The sequence below is a fragment of the Perissodus microlepis genome, chromosome 11 (assembly GCF_051167445.1).
Source record: "Perissodus microlepis isolate ML-2025 ecotype Zambia chromosome 11, ASM5116744v1, whole genome shotgun sequence".
NCBI lineage: Eukaryota > Metazoa > Chordata > Actinopteri > Cichliformes > Cichlidae > Perissodus > Perissodus microlepis.
The window spans coordinates 37,618,622-37,638,610 of record NC_140471.1 but is presented as its reverse complement, the minus strand read 5'-3'; the positions used below and the strand labels follow the sequence as shown (position 1 = coordinate 37,638,610).

Genomic DNA, 19,989 nt, shown 5'->3' with positions numbered 1-19,989 from the left:
TCATTCGTTCTCTCATATTGTCCTTGTGTTGCTGCTGAAATTGTCTTTCTTCTCCATAACGTTTAGTGATGTAACATTTTTTTTTCTGTCTAAATTCTACACTTTCTTTATATAGGTTAGAAACATATGACCTCATGTAAGCTTTATGTTTCTCTCTGAATTCAGCACAAGTTCTGTATGTTCTTGTTATTCGTTCCTTCTGCTTTTCTCGGAACACGGGAGATTCTCTGTATGTTCTTGTTATTCGTTCCTTCTGCTTTTCTTTGAATATAGGATTGTCTTTATACATCCTTATGACACGTTCTCTTTTTCTCTCTCTAATTTTAGCACTTTCTCTATAAATCCTTCTCATTTGCTCCTTCTGTTTTTCCTTAAAATCATCTCTTTCCTTATAGATCTTTCTCAAATGTTCCCTCTGTTTCTCTCTATATGTAGGATTTAGCTTATATAGATTACTTTTGTACACACTCTTCTTCTGTCTGTGATCAGGATCATTAGACTTTCTACTAGAATCTTTTTTCTTTGCCTTAAAGCTTTCATCAAAAGTGTACATCTGTCTTTCTTTCTTTTTCTGATTTTCCTTTCTCTGTGGTAGTTTTTCTTGGACCAATAGTCGTCTCCTAATCTTTCTCCTTTGCTGTTTATTATGCTTCAACAGTTTATGTGAGAGTTCCTCTGTTGTCTTAGTTAAACAGGAGGCAGTGTTTAAATCATTCTGAGGAACAGAATCTTTTGTTACCCGAGTGTCTCTTACAGAAGATGCAGAGGTTTCTATTTCTAAATAATCAGAAGGACGATTGTTCAGCTCAGCAGCTGGCTCATTTGAATAATCCACTCTGGATGACATCACTTCAGTAGCTAAAGTGTCGGCCACAGTTTTCTGTGTCTGCTCAGTGGATTTTGGGGTTTCAAGTTCAGGTTCATTTAAAGCTGGTGCTGGAACAGTTGTAGCCGTTTGTCTGTTTTCATCAGCATTTCTTTGGTCAGCAACGTTTTCACTGTGGAACTCAACAGGCTGTAGCTCATAAGTGCAGGTTGGTGCGATGCTAAACATTCGGTACAAACGTTTGATCCTGTCAATCATGTCGTTAAGACGTGTGAATTTTAACACAACTGCAGTTCCACCACTTACACTTAGCGACAATGGCATTCCTGTAGACTTACGTGGGTGAGGGTCAAAATATGCGTATTCACCTGAAGTCAGCCTGCAAACTGCGATGACTGTTCCTCCCATGACTAGCAAAGCGTAGCGAAACTCTGAAGCCAAACGCTGTAGTCCCTGTTCAAGGCTCGGAAGATGATCTGTACCGTCAAATGTGCCATAACGAGCAAACTGAGACATGTCTACTTGATACCCGTGTCTGCGGCTGGTGACCACTGAGGGAAGCTCATCGCAGGCTAGAAACACGCTGTTCACAAACCTCTTTCTGGCATCTGAATACACAGCATGGCCTTTGTCCAACACACGGTTAAGATCTGCTCTGGTAATGAATTCATCCTCGTGTAAGAATGACAGGAAAACCAAACTGTTTGCCATGCATTGCTGATTCCGGTACTTTCCATACTTAGCAGAAGCCTGGCTTCGGGATGCACAGACGCTACTCACTCGTGGACGACTTTCACTGTTTGTAACCTGTACATGAGATGGTCCTGGAGCTTCTCCATCATGCTGCGTTTGCAGAGTTACCTGGGGTTCAGTCTGGATTACCTGCTGTACTTTAGCATTTGGCACAGATGATGAGCAAACACCTCTCTTTACCACATCTGCATAAGACACTGCGGCTGTCTGAACGCTGAGCTGCACTTCTGGACTGGGAATACTTGTAACAGACACCTTTACCTGCTCACCGGTCTGAGAAACATTTACCTGTTCCTTCTGCTTTTGCCATCTAAGCTTCTGGGACTGTGACCTTTGACCTTTCCTTGGCATTTTGTGCAAGTACAAACTGGAGCTTATATGTATTTAAACACAAATGTAAACAAAAATCAACCTGTAAACACTGAAAAACTCCTCAAGTTTCTATTAAATGGATAAATGTAAAACTATACAAATGTTAAAGTGTTCTTATAACTGTTTAATTGATGTAAAAGGCTGACTTAAATACAAACTCAATATAAAAGTTATTGAAAGATCTTTAAAAACAGTTTTATTGTAGCTTTTTCAAAAACTGTATATTATTACTTCTTTTTTTTTTAACCAGACTGGTTAATGAATAGGTCTATACTTCTGTAATGTAATATGCAGAATAAATCTCAACAATCAACAGGCTATAATAAAACTCTTAGCTTTGAAGTAGACTTTGTGTAAATCTTTCAGATATCCAAACTTTAAAGCAAATATAAGGAATATAAGGTGGTGTGGTGATCAGATGACAGGCGATGAGGATTCTTCAGCTGGATGTTCTGCAGCAGTCAGGAAACAGGAAGTCTGGGTTCTCAGGGCAGCCTCTAGATGACAATTGTAACTGAATACTTACACTGAGTGACAAAAATGTGTTTGTCGTTAAATAATAATAGTATAAACTTGTAGTCAAATGTTATAGCCAATGAAACAGACTTGAAAAATGTATTTGAATCAAATTTAATATTTATCTGAATACAGCAGTCTGAATGTATGTATTACAAAATAACCAGATTATCTTACTACAAATAAATCTCAACAAAGGTGTATATTTTATATAATTTATCCAAGTAATTGCACTTGTAAGCCAAACTATCACAGTTTATTTCAAAGTGTAATGCAAAATTAAAGTGACAAATGTAGGGCTCTGTAAGTAGTTTCTACAGTGAGTTCTACTGTACTGTATATTCAACTTTTTACTTGTAATTTCCAGCAAAATGAGTGGATATGAGAGAGTTTAACGACAGGAAAGAAGGAGCAGTGAGAGCAGAGATCTCTCAGATTTCTGAAAACAGATCGTCGAAGTTGTGGTAACTTCAATTTCCAAAAACTTGGTTTCTTGTCAACCTTGGTTTCTTGTCAAACTTGGTTTCTTGTCAACACAGAGGTTTAAGCTTGTCAAAATTAGATAGAGCTCATGGCGGAGAAATGATAGAAGATAGAATCTCTTGTCAAAAAAGATGGAGCAGGGAGAGGGAGAGTGATAGGACAGACTGAAATTGCTTGTTAATTGCTTGTCAACGATAGAGGGAGAGGGTTTTCTGCAGCAGGTCACCTGTAAGACAAAAAGGGACTGGAATTAGGCATATTTCCAATAAACATGGCTTTCCAGTATTTTTCGGACTACAAGTCACACTTAAAATCCTTTAGTTTTCTCAAAAATCAACAGTTTACCTTATGTATTAATTCTGGCTGTGCTTACTGACCTCAACCCAATTGTATGTGCTACACGGCACTCAAACAACTGTCAAAATGTTTTAGTATGACTTTGGAAAGCTACAAAGCTGCACCATTTGATGGATTGTTGGAGCATTACAGCTACAGTAGTCAGGTGCCTTGCGGAGTAATTCGTATTGTGCTTAAACATAATATTATGGTGTGTGTATGAGGACCTGGCATCTGTTTACAGACATGCGTATGAAGCAGATTTCAAACCGATCAATCCATGAAGAATTTGATAGACTTGTGGAAGAGTACTGAACAGAATAAGTGAGTGTACTGTTCTGTGTTACCACTGAAAAATGTTGAGAGTTACTGTGAATTAGGGCTGCCACGATTAGTCGACTAGTCACGATTACGTCGACTATCAAAATCGTCGACGACTAATTTAATAGTCGACGCATGTTTGAAGCTTTGTAAGATCCTGAAAGACGCAGGAATAAGTAGTAGGATTTAAGAGTGTAATAACGGATTGAAACAGAAGATGGCAGCACTGCATGTACAAGGATGCCAGCTGCCGTTAAAACCCGAAGAAGAAGAAGCTGTGTCCCAGAATTCATAGCGCGGCTCAGCGCAGTTGTCAACAATGGCGGCAGCTAGTTAGTTTTAATATTACTCTTATTATTCTTTCTGGGTCACAAAATAAACGTTTAACATATTTTCAGGCGAGAATGTAGCTGTGTAAACCTCAAATATCTGCTCAGTTTATCAAGACACCACATATTTTCAAAAGCGCTCCGACGTTTTCGGAGACGTCTGTTACCCACTAGCTCGATAGCTAGCCGGGGGCGAGGCTCACTAGAGCCCGTGAGAACACCGGACTCCCAGCAAATCGTTTTCAAACCCACCGCCGTCTTTCGCTACTCAGGTTAAACATACATATATAAGTCACTTAGATAACTTAAAAATGTTATTGTTTGGCTTTTTTTAGTATTTTATTTGTTCCTAAGTAAATCTGTTTGGCTGAGATTAAAGTTATAGTTTTTACACAGCTGAATAAACGTCAAGCAGACAGCTGATTATCAGAAGTGTGAGATGCTCGAGAATATACTCCGGTGTCCCGTTATATTTTAGATAGCAAGGAGTTTATTAAACTTCACCGAGGCAATCTGCAAATTTCATTAAAATTCAATAAACTATCATCTTGTCTTTATTTTTAGTTAGCACATACCTTAAACACTTAAAGCTGTAAGCTAATGATAGATATATAAGAGCAGATGCATGCTGGTGCAATAAGCTGTACGTTTTACATCTAACGGATGCATGATCTGATTAGTCGACTAATCGCAAAAATAATCGGTGACTAGTCGACTATCAAAATAATCGTTTGTGGCAGCCCTACTGTGAATGAGTTGAATAGATGGACTTATCTGAATATTTGGTTAGCTGCATACGCCTTATAATCCGAAAAATACAGTACATACAGGGCTTTACATATTGAAGAGTTCCACAGTAAATTATTGGACTGAACTGATTGAAAATGCTCAAAAATGGTGGTGGAACTATTCTAAAGAAATTTTTACATTCTATTAACACAATAAAAACAAACAGTGTCTATAAACTTAAACCAAGATGTGCTGCTACAATAACCTACTGTAAATATCATATGGTCCAATAAAACCCACACACTGAGGTTAAAGCAGACAGTTTCAGGCCACCTACTTAAAATTTATGCCACATCACAGGTTCCTTAATCCCCGAAGTTCTCAAATCACTGTTTCTGTGTGTACTTACCTGGGACAACAGTACATCATAATATCTGGGCACACAGAAACAGGGATTTGAGATCCGTTAACATAAAAGTAAACAATACTTTACTCAGTATGACTTTTGGCAAAATGAGAAATTTGGAGATGGATGTTTCCTACAAAGTTTCTTTGTTTCTACATATTTCAGTCACATGTAGGGCATGTTTAATACACAGCCATAAGCACTCCACTAAATCTAGGACGTACTTATAATGGCCGATTTAAAGGCCAAATTAAAAATGTAGTATGACGATAATTTCTTTGTTGATCATTTAATCATAAAATACAGAAATGAGTGCTGTATCTGTGCTTTAGATTTTTTCCAGTCATCAACAAAATCTTTAATTAAAAGACTAATTCAAAGAGCAGTTTTCAGACAGTGACTTAATTTAATGAAGGGAAAGAAGCTTTTGAAATCCACAAGGCCCTACTTGAAGACTTAATTGCACCTAAACTGCTATTCATGAGCTGCTCTAATGTGAAAAAATATGCACTGCTACAATAACCTACCGACCTCTGTAGGTCTGGAAATGTTTACACAGACTTTTCTAGGATTTGATGACTTTTGATGATCACCAATAGCTGTGCTGACTCACTGCACTACACTGAATCTCCTATAATGAGAAACATTTCCCAGCACTGCACCTCAGAAAAACCTTTACTTACCAGACTTGAGACGATCAGATCAGCAGTCTAGAGAAAGGAAACAATACATCAGATCACTGTTTGATGATTCAGACTGTTGAGTCTTCACACAATCCAATTTACTGTGACACAAATTAACTAGTAAAATCCTCAATTACTTTAAGCTTTTTTAAGTTTACTGTAGTCTAAAGAGGAGATAATTGAACTGCAGGGTCTCACATGGCTATAGCAAGTGTAATAAAAGCATTATTACTACAGAAACGCAAAGAATAGGTACCAATATTTGTTGGCACAAGTGCAGGGTACACCAAATATTTCCTAAACAGAAGCTTTGTGGCTCCAACATTTTCTACAACAGGTCAGTACTAGTAAAGTGTGAAAACCAAAACTTTTAAAAATGTTAGATACAAAGTAATTATATAAATCAGAAGCAACAGAAAACCTCATATGAATATGTAAATCTGAAAATACCTTTAAATATTGACATGTTACAATAGCAGAGGTGCACCATGTTTTGTAATTAAAATTAAATGTCTTAAATTTTTACACTAAAAAGTCCTCTCATTGTACCCGTTGCTAGGAATATTTATGTATTTTGCAGTGTACCTTTTTGGCAACTTTTCTATTTAAATTTTAAAACACATTATATTCACCAAATAAGTAATAAACCAATTAGACACACTGGCTGTAATGTACCTAACAATGTCCACTCACACCTCTGGTTCTCTTAGTTTTTCATTATTGCTTAACTGTACAAAATACTTCTACAGTGTTCTGACTTTAATGTAATACATCAGCAGAATTTGAGAGACAATATGAATCAATCACTGTGCAGCTCTTAAGTGTTTGAGCAACCACTTATACTGACTCCCCTAAAACACTTTCATTGTTTTGTCTGCTACTTAAATCCACAAACATAAGGAGAAAAGGAACAACTGACATTTAGCTATGTTTGGATTTGATAACCCATAAGAAATTTAAATCATACATAAATGGGCTATTAAACTTCAGGGACATTTTCAGGGACAGTCAGAGGTCCTGTGTGGGAGCTTGGCTGCTACACGTAATAAATCCTGACTTTTTGTTTTTGCCCATCAGTAAATGGAAACATATCACAAAAAGTCAAACTACTGCATGTAAGTTGCCAAATGTGCTACGCAATGCCAGGTTCATACTGCTTCAGTTACAATCACTGTTTACTTACCAGCAAAGGCAAAACCAAAGATCTCTTTCATTCTGTGTAACAAAAGACAAAGCACAAAAATACAGAATGAGACAACTCAAATCAGCATCAGAGTCAATACTGCATCACTCTGTGTAGTCCAAAAGATTCAGTACACTTCTTTGTTTACCACAGCAACAAACAACTCACCTCTTTTTTCTACACCTTATTAAAGATTACTGTCTTCATTAAGGTAATATGTGGTTTCATCCATTTGTAATAAGCCACACACGTCTCTTAGTTATGTGATAGCTCTATTAGTTTGGTGCCATTAGATAACACAGTAGATTTAATAAGCAATGATTTGCTACACCTAGCACTGCACACTTTATCAAATTCTGACATCACAATTTCAAAGCATGAACAATCATAAATGAAAGCTTGGATGATATTTTTGTAGGCTTCAACATTTGAGTTGGTCTGCATTCAAATTCTGCTTCCTAAAAATATTATCACCTGCACACAGTATCATTTAAAATGCTGTTGTTTTAAATATCTACATATCATATTTATAATATTAATGGTGCACTGCTGCATTTTATTTATTTGAAGGTGGACTTTTTTATATTTCGTTAATTTTTCACAAAGTGAGAAGCTAAACAGAGCTGCAGGTGTAGGTTTTATTTTAAAAAAACAACCTGCACAAACAAGTGCTTGTTAAACAGTTCTTAAAATTTAACTAAAAAACTAAAATTAACTAATTAAAAAAACTTCCTGTTAAGAGATGTTATTATTCTTATATTATGTGTTTTATCCTCACTCTCTCTCTGCCTTCTGTTAATTAACCCACAGCACAAAAACACACCGGTACAGGCACGTGACTCTTTTTCTCCCGGCTTTCAGTCAGAAGCTGCGTCCCAAAATGTCGGCTGCATCCTCCGGAGGCCGCATTTGAAGGCCGATTACGTCACAGCCAGTCGACGAAGGCTGTCCCAATTCGTCGACTCTTTCAAATACGGCCGACAAATGCGTCCTTCATTTCCCCGAATTTGAAGGATGGGTCGGGTCTGTCCTGGGCCGCGCTTTGAATTCTGGGATATGGTGGGTGGCCCACCATATCCCAGAATTCAAAGCGCGGCCCAGCCAAATTTCAGCTGCCAACAATGGCGGCCGCTACTAAGTTTTAAAATTACTCTTATTAATTTTTCTGGGCCACAAAATAAACTTTTAACATATTTTAAGGCGAGAAAGTAGCGGTGTAAATTACAAATATCTGCTTGGTTTATCAAAACATCGCATATTTGCAAAAGTGTGCCGACGTTTTCAGAGACGTCTGTCACCCACCGGCTCGATAGCAAGCGAGGGGGGGGGGGTTTCAGACCCCCGCTCGTTCACTACTCAGGTTAAACATGATATACAAGTCACTCGGATAACTTAAAGATATAATTGTTTGCCTTTTTTCTGTGTTTTATTTGTTCTGGAGTAAATCGGTTTGGCTGAGATCAAAGTTATTAGATTATTAGATTAAATAAAGCTTTATTAATCCATCGGGTGGGTTCCTCTGGGATTTTCACACAGCTCAATAGACGTTAAACGGTCGAGAATTCACGCCAGTGTCCTGTTATATTTTAAATAGCAAGGAGCAGACGGCCGAGTTTATTAAACTCCAGCGAGACAGCGGTGATGCAAATCTTAAGGCTAGACCGTCCCATTTCACAGCCTCGCGCTTCCAGCCTTCTCGGTCTTTGAAGGACCCGGCCCACGTAGACCGCGAAGGCCGGGTCCTCCGAAGGATGCAGCCGACGTTTTGGGACACAGCTAATGGCGGTAAAATGGCTCCTTTGAAGTTGCCGACCCTGCTGCTCCAGCAGCTAATCAGTGGTTCTAAAATTACCTTACAACCTAAAGAATGAGGCCGTTTTAACTGACTGATTTGTGAAGAGGAGAACTAACTTCACTTTCCTAAGAGACTCAGAAACACTAACACACCGAATGAACCAAATACAACACAATAACTGTATTAAACAATCAAATGAACCATATTAATTTCACACTGGGCCTATAGCAGCTAGGCTAGGCGTTAGCGCTTAGGTTGTTAGGGCTAGCATACCAAACACTCCTTTTAAATACTAAAATTACAACGTTTCACTAAAAAAGTAGTCATTGTGTTACTTTAACATGACTTATACTTCGACTGCCTTTATAAGTCACTAACAACAACTGGGTAAATCACTCAAAAAGCTTATAGACATTTCATTACAGAGAAGCAGCGCTTACCGGCAAGGACGAGCAGAGAGTGGGCGGAGATTCAGGCGTCAGGCGGAGACGTAAAAAAAAGAGGCATTCACGGGTAGTGGGAAACTCCGCCATTACACAAAATTGGCATTGAAAACGTGAAAAATATATGTAAATTTAAATATTATTATACTAGATTTTTTTGCTACAAAAAGCAACTAGCAGAAATTTTATTCTATATATTTTAATAAATGTTTCAAATAGGATTCTTTGAATTTGAAATAATGGTTAAAAGACATAAATAAACACAAGGTCATTATGTTAAAATGTACTTTATTATGATAGATTTATTTAACTGACTGCATTAATAAGAACAGTCTTTTTCTGAACACCAACACCAGGGAGCTGGTGTTGGTGTTCATGAAGCTTCAGCTTCAAAGCTGAAGCTGTCTGCAAAAACTAGCTGAAAAAGCTGAGAAATTGCAGGAATTGTAAAAACTTTGCAGAAGCAAAGGAACTTTGCTAAAATGGAACAACTTAGCAGAACTGCAATATCTTAGAGGAAACATAATACTTGGCAGAAATACAATAGCATAGCAGAACTTAGCAGAAATATTGTAACTTACCAGAAACATGATAACTTCTCAAAAATACAAGAATTTAGGAGAAATAGTATAAGATAACAGAAAGAATATATTTAGCCAAAAATACTTAAGCATTACAGAAACACTATGATTTAGAAAAATAGTACAACAGAGCAGAAATACTGTGATTTACCAGAGACACTGTGATGAACTATGAATGTTGTCATTTTAAATTAATACTATGTTTTAGCACAAATACTCTGGTTGAGCACAAATATTATAACATAGCAGAAATACAATTATATAGCAGAAATGCTATATTTAGAAAGAAAAATAGTATGATTTAGCAGAAATACTACAATATAGCATAATAACAATGATTTAGAACAAATACTATGATTGAGCAGAATAGTAATAACTTAAGTGAAAATACTGGAAAAGTAAGATGACAAGCTGAAAAAAAAACGGAACATGGTTAAGTTCCCTCAAAACTAATTGTTGTTCACCTGTGAAAAAAAAATAAAGAAATAAAAATAAATTTAAAAAACAAGAAGGAACAGCCAACAGATACACACAAAATCAAATATGTATACACAAATGCACAGAGAGAGAGACACACGGAGGGTCTATGCCAGTCAACCAGTCTGAATATATTATATTTTTTTCCAACAATGAGATGCTGCCCTAAAGAGGGTCTCTCTCTCTCTCTGTCACACAAACACACACACACACACACACAAGATCCAATTCAGTCAACCAGTCTTAATATACTGAATTTGAATCTTACAATGAGATCATCCCATAAAAAGGCTCTCTCCCTCTCTCTCTCTGTCACACACACACACACACACACAGCAGCAGCAAGTGAACTGGGGCTGTTAACAGCATGTTTCTTAGTCAGTCAACCAGCTGTGAGTTTTGAATGCCTCAGCCCACATATATGATTGGCTGATTGGGAAGCCGTGCAGGCCCTGATTTGTGAATTTGAATGTCTCAGTCCTCACAGAGGATTGGCTGCCTGGGGACCTGGCAGAAATATATAGAAATAGTATGATTAAGTATAAATACTACATTCAGTAGAAATACTATTTTTTTTAGCACAAATGCTATAAAATGGCAGAAATACTATAATTTAGCAGAAATACTATCTTAAGCACAAATCCTATAAAAAGCAGAAATACTATGATTGAGCAGAAGTACTAAGATGTAGTAAAAGTACTTTGATTTAACAGAAATACAATTATGGAGGAGTAATACTTTAAAATGGGAGAAATATTGATACACACACACATACACAGAGCCTAAAGGGAAGAGTATTTGTGCCATGGAGTGTTAACAAGAATGTGAGGTCCATATTAGAAAAGCTGGTAAAATGCTAAAAGTTTGCAGAATTGTAATAAATGATGAATATGAATTACTGGTCTGTGATAGTGTATTAATTTGTAGGGAAAAAAACATGTTGACTAAGGTGGAATCGAACCCACGACGTTTGGGTTGCAGACCCGTGTCATTACCAACTGCGCCACTGGGAAAGAGAGCGGGCGCCTTGAAAAACACGGTGATGAGCAGTCAGAATCAGATCGCGGTGAGAGACAAAAAGCGCCGTTTTCTGGAGTTACAAAACGTTGTGTAAATCAAAAACTAGGTGGACTAGAAGCATAATTCTTGTACTGGGTGAACCAGCGGACTTTGGTGTACTTTGACTGCGTTTTTCATTGCTCTCTGTACATCCGTCGCTGAGATATGACGAGAGAAGAAACGGCAGACCTCAGATATGATTGGCTGGCTGGGAAGCCGTGCAGGCCCTGATATGTGCATTTGAATGTCTCAGACCTCACAGAGGATTGGCTGCCTGGCAGAAATATATAGAAATAGTATGATTAAGCATAAATACTACATTTAGCAGAAATACTATATTAAGCACAAATCCTATAAAAAGCAGAAATACTATATTAAGCACAAATCCTATAAAAAGCAGAAATACTATATTAAGCACAAATCCTATAAAAAGCAGAAATACTATATTAAGCACAAATCCAATAAAAAGCAAAAATACTATATTAAGCAATATAAATATCCTATAAAAATCCTATAAAAGGCAAAAATACTGTACTATGATTTGGTAGAAAAACTATAATTAATAAGAAATACTATATTTGGCAGAAATACTAAATTAACACAAATCTTATAAAATAGCAGAAATAGTATGATTTAGCACAATAGTGATAACTTAAACAGAAAAATTGGAAAAGCAAAATGGACAGCTGAAAAAATGCTGAACATGCTGAGGGTCCCTAAAATATACTTGTTAAATGAAAAAAATCAGCAAAAAAAAATATAACAGCCACAGAATCACAAATATGGACACACATGCAAACACACACACACACACACACACACACACACACACAAGATCCAATTCAGTCAACCAGTCTAAATATATTGAATTTAAATCTTACAATGAGATCATCCCATAAAAAGGCTTTCTCTCTCTCTCTCTCTCTCTCTCTCTCTGTAGCACACACACAGACACAGACACACACACACACACACACACACACACACACACACGCACACACAGGGAGAGAGAAGCAAGTTTTCAGTCAAGCAGCCTGGGAGCTGCTGAATTTGAATCCACCAATCAGAGAGCCTGTGCACTTTTTCCCGCCAAAACAGGTGCACGCAGCACAGAGAGACACAGGATTTTTGCAGTCTATTTCTCATAGTGACGACTCCCCTCAAACAAATGACCATAATTTCCTAACCGTAGGGGCTAGAACGGTCATTCTTACACCGTTTTGTTCAGAAGAGATGGGGGAATCTTCAAGTGTTGACAATTTATCATTAAAATATGAATTTTTAGAGATATATGACATGGATGACTTGTTGACTTAGAAGCCACGAATTCCCCAATATGCAAATTTGAATGCCTCAGCCCACATATATGATTGGCTGGCTGGGAAGCCGTGCAGGCCCTGATTTGTGGATTTGAATTCCTCAGCCCTCAGATATGATTGGCTGGCTTAGAAGCCATGAAGGCCCCAATATGCAAATTTGAATGCCTCAGCCCACATATATAATTGGCTGGGAAGCCGTGCAGGCCCTGATTTGAAAATTTGAATGTCTCAATCCTCACAGAGGATTGGCTGCCTGGGGACCTGGCAGAAATATAAAGAAATAGTATGATTAAGCATAAATACTACATTTAGTAGAAATACTATGTTTTAGCACAAATACTATAAAAAGAAGAAATACTACAATTTAGCAGAAATACTATATTAAGCACAAATCCTATAAAAAGCAGAAATACTATATTAAGCAATATAAATATCCTATAAAAATCCTATAAAAAGCAAAAATACTGTACTATGATTTGGTAGACAAATTATTATATTTGGCACAAATCTTATAAAATAGCAGAAGTAGTATGATTTAGCACAATAGTAATAACTTAAACAGAAAAATTGGAAAAGCAAAATGGACAGCTGAAAAAAGGATGAGAGAAGTAAGTTTCTAGCTCAGTCAAGCTGCCTGGGAGCTGCTGAATTTGAATCCACCAATCAGAGAGGCTGTGCACTTTTTCCCGCCAAAACAGGTGCACGCAGCACAGAGAGACACAGGATTTTTGCAGTCTATTTCTCATAGTGACGACTCCCCTCAAACAAATGACCATAATTTCCTAACCGTAGGGGCTAGAACGGTCATTCTTACACCGTTTTGTTCAGAAGAGATGGGGGAATCTTCAAGTTTTGACAATTTATCATTAAAATATGAATTATTAAAGATATTTGACTTGTAATGCACCATAACTGAGTAGAGCGAAGCAAAAACTGCCTCGACTTGCCCTCAAACAACGCTTTCTAACTCTAAATCTATTTGGAGTATCGATATCATTCTTTCACCGTAAGAGACAGCAGACTTTGGTGAACAGTCATGGAAATTTTCAGGTCTCTGTGGAAATCTATCAAAAAGATATGACGAGAGAAAAAAGTGGTTCATTTCCAGAGTTTGAAAGCTGAAGAAATCTGAGCGAGGGACGAATTTCCTACCTTCAAACAAACGTAATTCATGGCCAAATGGTAATAGGTGAGAAAACAATTCTTGAATTGTGAGCGTCAGGAGTGTCTGAAGATATACCGGGACAAGCCTTATGTCTTAACTTCGCTTCGTTAAGGAGATATGACGATTCGAAAATGCCTCTCATTACAGAAATCCAGCGGTGATTTTGAACAAACTCTCCATTGACTTTCTATGGAGAGTTTTGAGACTTTGTGTTGGTCTGAGGAGATTTGCCAAAATTCTATAAATTCCACAACAATGATAGTGACATTTTCTGAAAGCCAGCAAAAATACCTACGTTTTGACGTATAATTTGTGGAAGTTGAGTGAAAATTGAGCAGGTAGCAAACAGTTGTTCGGACATGAAGAGAAGACGGCGAAACCTAGAGTGGCACACTGGAAGCCAAGTGCATAGCAACCATAACAACGCATGTATTTTGTGAAAAATCACAATTTTGCAACTCAAAACTTAAAGAGGGATAAGATGAAAACCGTAACAGATATGAAAAAGCTGAATCATACATGAATAGCCCAATAATTTGTGAACATTTTAAAGTTTGAATGGTTGTTCTAGGCGAAAGTATGAGGAAGTAGTTAAGTTTCAAAAAAGAGCAAGTTTTAGCAGAATTGCGGAAGTTTTCCATTCATTTCAATGGGACAAATTAAAGGAAAAAAGCTTAATATTTTAAAAAGTATAATAGCAAAAAATAGCAAAAATCATAGCGATAATTAGCAGAAATAGCAGAATAGTATAAAATTTGAACGGTGAAAATAGCATAAAAATTGTGGAAGTAGTTAAATGCCAAAAAGTGTACGGAAGCAACTTGAAGAATAATAATAAAGAATAAAGAGAAACAGGAACTCAATAGTGTGGATGCTTAAAGCATCCACACAATAATAATAATAATAATAAAGAATAAAGAGAAACAGGAACTCAATAGTGTGGATGCTTAAAGCATCCACACAACTAGAAAAATTTGCATTTCCTGCGAAAATGCAGTGTGGATGCTTTAAAGCTGAAGCTGTATGCAAAAACTAGCTGAAAAAGCTGAAAAGTTGCAGAAATTGTAAAAACTTTGCAGAAGCAAAGGAACTTCGCTAAAATGGAATAACTTAGCAGAACTGCAATATCTTAGAGGAAACATAATACTTGGCAGAAATATAATAGCATAGCAGAACTTAGCAGAAATATTGTAACTTACCAGAAACATGATAACTTCTCAAAAATACAAGAATTTAGGAGAAATAGTATAAGATAACAGAAAGAATATATTTAGCCAAAAATACTTAAGCATTACAGAAACACTATGATTTAGAAAAATAGTACAACAGAGCAGAAATACTGTGATTTACCAGAGACACTGTGATGAACTATGAATATTGTAATTTTAAATCAATACTATGTTTTAGCACAAATACTATAATTTGATAGAAATACTATGTTTCAGCACAAATACTCTGGTTTAGCACAAATATTATAACATAGCAGAAATACAATTATATAGCAGAAATGCTATATTTAGAAAGAAAAATATAATATAGTAGAAATAGTATGATTTGGCAGAAATACTACAATATAGCATAATAACAATGATTTAGAACAAATACTATGATTGAGCAGAATAGTAATAACTTAAGTGAAAATACTGGAAAAGTAAGATGACAAGCTGAAAAAAAAACAGAACATGGTTAAGTTCCCTCAGAACTAATTGTTGTTCACCTGTGAAAAAAAAATAAAGAAATAAAAATAAATTTAAAAAACAAGAAGGAATAGCCAACAGATACACACAAAATCAAATATGTATACACAAATGCACAGAGAGAGAGACACACGGAGGGTCTATGCCAGTCAACCAGTCTGAATATATTATATTTTTTTCCAACAATGAGATGCTGCCCTAAAGAGGGTCTCTCTCTCTCTCTCTCTCATGCACACACACACACACACACACACACACACACACACACACACACACACACACACACACACAGGGAGAGAGAAGCATGTTTTCAGTCAAGCAGCCTGTTAGCTGCTAAATTTGAATCCACAGAGGCTGTGTACTTTTTCCCGCCAAAACAGGTGCACACACGCAGCACAGAGACAGGATTTTTGTAGTCTATTTCTCATAGTGAGGATTCCCCTCAAACAAATGACCATAATTTCCTAACTGTATTGGCCAGAACGGTCATTCTTACACCGTTTTGTTCAGAAGAGATGGGGGAATCGTCAAGTGTTGACAATTTATCATTAAAATATGAATTTTTAGAGATATATGACATCGATGACTTGTTGGCTTAGAAGCCATGAAGGCCCCAATATGCAAATTTGAATGCCTCAGCCCACATATATGATTGGCTGGCTGGGAAGCCGTCCAGGCCCTGATTTGTAAATTTGAATGTCTCATCCCTAAGATATGATTGGCTGGCTGGGAAGCCGTGCAGGCCCTGATATGTAAATTTGAATGCCTCAGTCCTCACAGAGGATTGGCTGCCTGGGGACCTGGCAGAAATATATAGAAATACTATGATTAAGCATAAATATTACATTCAGCAGAAATACTATATTAAGCAGAAATACTATATTAAGCACAAATCCTATAATAAGCAGAAATACTATATTAAGCAATATAAATATCCTATAAAAATCCTATAAAAAGCAAAAATACTGTACTATGATTTGGTATAAAAACTATAATTAATCAGAAATACTATATTTAGCACAAATCTTATAAAACAACAGAAATGCTATGATTTAGCACAATAGTAATAACTTAAACAGAAAAATTGGAAAAGCAAAATGGACAGCTGAAAAAATGCTGAACATGCTGAACATACTTGTTAAATGAAAAAAATCGGCAAAAAAAAAATATAACAGCCACACAATCACAAATATGGACACATATGGAAACACACATGCACAGAGAGACACACACAAGATCCAATTCAGTCAACCAGTCTAAATATATTGAATTTAAACCTTACAATGAGATCATCCCATAAAAAGGCTTTCTCTCTCTCTCTCTCTCTCTCTCTCTGTCTCACACACACACACACACACACACACACACACACACACACACACACACACACACACAGGGAGAGAGAAGTAAGTTTCTAGCTCAGTCAAGCAGCCTGGGAGCTGCTGAATTTGAATCCACCAATCAGAGAGGCTGTGCACTTTTTCCCGCCAAAACAGGTGCACGCAGCACAGAGAGACACAGGATTTTTGCAGTCTATTTCTCATAATGACGACTCCCCTCAAACAAATGACCATAATTTCCTAACCGTAGGGGCTAGAACGGTCATTCTTACACCGTTTTGTTCAGAAGAGATGGGGGAATCTTAAAGTGTTGACAATTTATCATTAAAATATGAATTATTAAAGATATTTGACTTCTAATGCACCATAACTGAGTAGAGCAAAGCAAAAACTGCCTTGACTTGCCCTCAAACAACGCTTTCTAACTCTAAATCTATTTGGAGTATCAATATCATTCTTTCACTGTAAGAGACAGCAGGCTTTGGTGAACAATCATGGAAATTTTCAGGTCTCTGTGGAAATACATTAAAAAGATATGACGAGAGGAAAAAGTGGTTCATTTCCAGAGTTTGAAATCTGAAGAAATCTGAGCGAAGGACGAATTTCCTACCCTCAAACAAGTCTAACTCATTTCAGAACGGTAATAGGTGAGAAAATAATTCTTGAATTGTGAGCGTCAGGAGTGTCTGAAGATATACTGGGACAAGCCTCATGTCTTAACTTTGCTTCGTTAAGGAGATATGACGATTCGAATATGCCTCTCATTACAGAAATCAAGCGGTGATTTTGAACAAGCTCTCCATTGACTTTCTATGGAGAGTTTTGCGACTTTGTGTTGGTCTGAGGAGATTTGCCAAACTTCTATAAATCCCACAACAATGATAAGCCAGCAAAAATACCTACGTTTTGATGTATAATTTGTGGAAGTTGAGTGAAAATTGAGCAAGTAGCAAGAAGTTGTTCGGACATGAAGAGAAGACTGCAAAACCTTCAGTGGCACACTGGAAGCCAAGTGCATAGCAACCATAACAACGCATGTATTTTGTGAAAAATCACAATTTTGCAACTGAAAACTTTAAGAGGCATAAAAGTAAAACGGTAAAAGATTTGAAAAAGCTGATTTATACCTGAATAGCCCAATAATTTGAGAACATTTTAAAGTTTGAATGGTTGTTCTACGTGAAAATATGAGGAAGTAGTTAAGTTTCAAAAACAAGCAAATTTTAGCAGAATTGCAGAAGTTTCCCATTCATTTCAATGGGACAAATTAAGCTTAATATTTTAAAAAGTATAATAGTGAAAAATACCAAAAGACATAGCCATCATTAGCAGAAATAGCAGAATAGTTTAAAATTTGAACGGTGAAAATCGGCTGAAAATTGTGGAAGTAGTTAAGTGCCAAAAAGTGTACGGAAGTCCCAAGAGGAACTCAATAGTGTGGATGCTTAAAGCATCCACACAACTAGAAAGATTTGCATTTCCTGCGAAAATGCAGTGTGGATGCTTTAAAGCTGAAGCTGTATGCAAAACTAGCTGAAAAAGCTGAAAAGTTGCAGAAATTGTAAAAACTTTGCAGAAGCAAAGGAACTTTGCTAAAATGGAATAACTTAGCAGAACTGCAATATCTTAGAGGAAACATAATACTTGGCAGAAATGCAATAGCATAGCAGAACTTAGCAGAAATATTGTAACTTATCAGAAACATGATAACTTCTCAAAAATACAAGAATTTAGGAGAAATAGTATAAGATAACAGAAAGAATATATTTAGCCAAAAATACTTAAGCATTACAGAAACACTATGATTTAGAAAAATAGTACAACAGAGCAGAAATACTGTGATTTACCAGAGACACTGTGATGAACTATGAATATTGTCATTTTAAATTAATACTATGTTTTCGCACAAATACTCTGGTTGAGCACAAATATTATAACATAGCAGAAATACAATTATATAGCAGAAATGCTATATTTAGAAAGAAAAATATAATATAGTAGAAATACTATGATTTAGCAGAAATACTACAATATAGCATAATAACAATGATTTAGAACAAATACTATGATTGAGCAGAATAGCAATAACTGAAGTAGAAATACTGGAAAAGTAAAATGACAAGATGCAAAAAAAAAAAACGGAACATGGTTAAGTTCCCTCAAAACTAATTGTTGTTCACCTGTGAAAAAAAAAAAAAAAGAAATAAAAATAAATTTAAAAAACAAGAAGGAACAGCCAACAGATATACACAAAATCAAATATGTATACACAAATGCACAGAGAGAGAGACACACAGAGGGTCTATGCTAGTCAACCAGTCTGAATATATTATATTTTTTTCCAACAATGAGATGCTGCCCTAAAGAGGGTCTCTCTCTCTCTCTCTCTCTCACGCACGCACACACACACACACACACACACACACACACAGGGAGAGAGAAGCAAGTTTTCAGTCAAGCAGCCTGGGAGCTGCTAAATTTGTCTGCTGAAGATAGTTGAAAATAGCTGAAGAAGCTGAAGAAATCAAAGTCAGTTTTTAAAAAGTTGTTGAAATTTTAATAACTTTGCAGAACAACATCAAGTTAACAAAAATGCAATAACTTAGCAGAAATGCAATAACTTAGAAGAAACATAACAATTCAGCAGAAATGTTGTAGTTTACCAGAAGCTACAACTTAGCAGAAATGTAATAATTTAGAATAACATAACTTAGCAGAAATGATATAATTTAGTAGAAAATTAATAACTTGGCAGAAATATTACAACTTATCAGAACTGCTATAATTTTGCAGAAATGTAATTATTAGGAAAAAACTGTAAACAGATAACAGCTGAAAATGATGAAGTAACCTCAAAGTTACTTGTTTAACTGTGAAAAATGACCAGAAACATTAGAAAAGGAAGAAAACCAATTCAATTCAATTTATATAGCGCCAAATCACAACAAAAGTCGCCTTAAGGCGCTTCATAGATACAGAGAAAAACCCAACAATCATATGACCCCCTATGAGCAAGCACTTTGGCGACAGTGGGAAGGAAAAACTCCCTTTTAACAGGAAGAAACCTCCAGCAGAACCAGGCTCAGGGAGGGGCGGCCATCTGCTGCGACCAGTTGGGGTGAGAGAAGGAAGACAGGAATACCAGCCAGCAGATAAACTGATGTGAAACAAAACCA

General features: G+C 36.4%; 1 long non-coding RNA gene across 1 annotated transcript; it reads right to left on the bottom strand.

Annotated features, from left to right (window-relative positions):
- Window positions 1-2,598: 2,598 nt before the first annotated feature.
- On the bottom strand, window positions 2,599-7,125 carry LOC146378529 (uncharacterized). Its single transcript, XR_014801570.1, has 3 exons — window positions 6,938-7,125; window positions 5,755-5,781; window positions 2,599-3,176 (listed from the first exon to the last, which is right to left on the bottom strand). It is a non-coding gene; the product is annotated as an uncharacterized LOC146378529 (long non-coding RNA).
- Window positions 7,126-19,989: the final 12,864 nt, after the last annotated feature.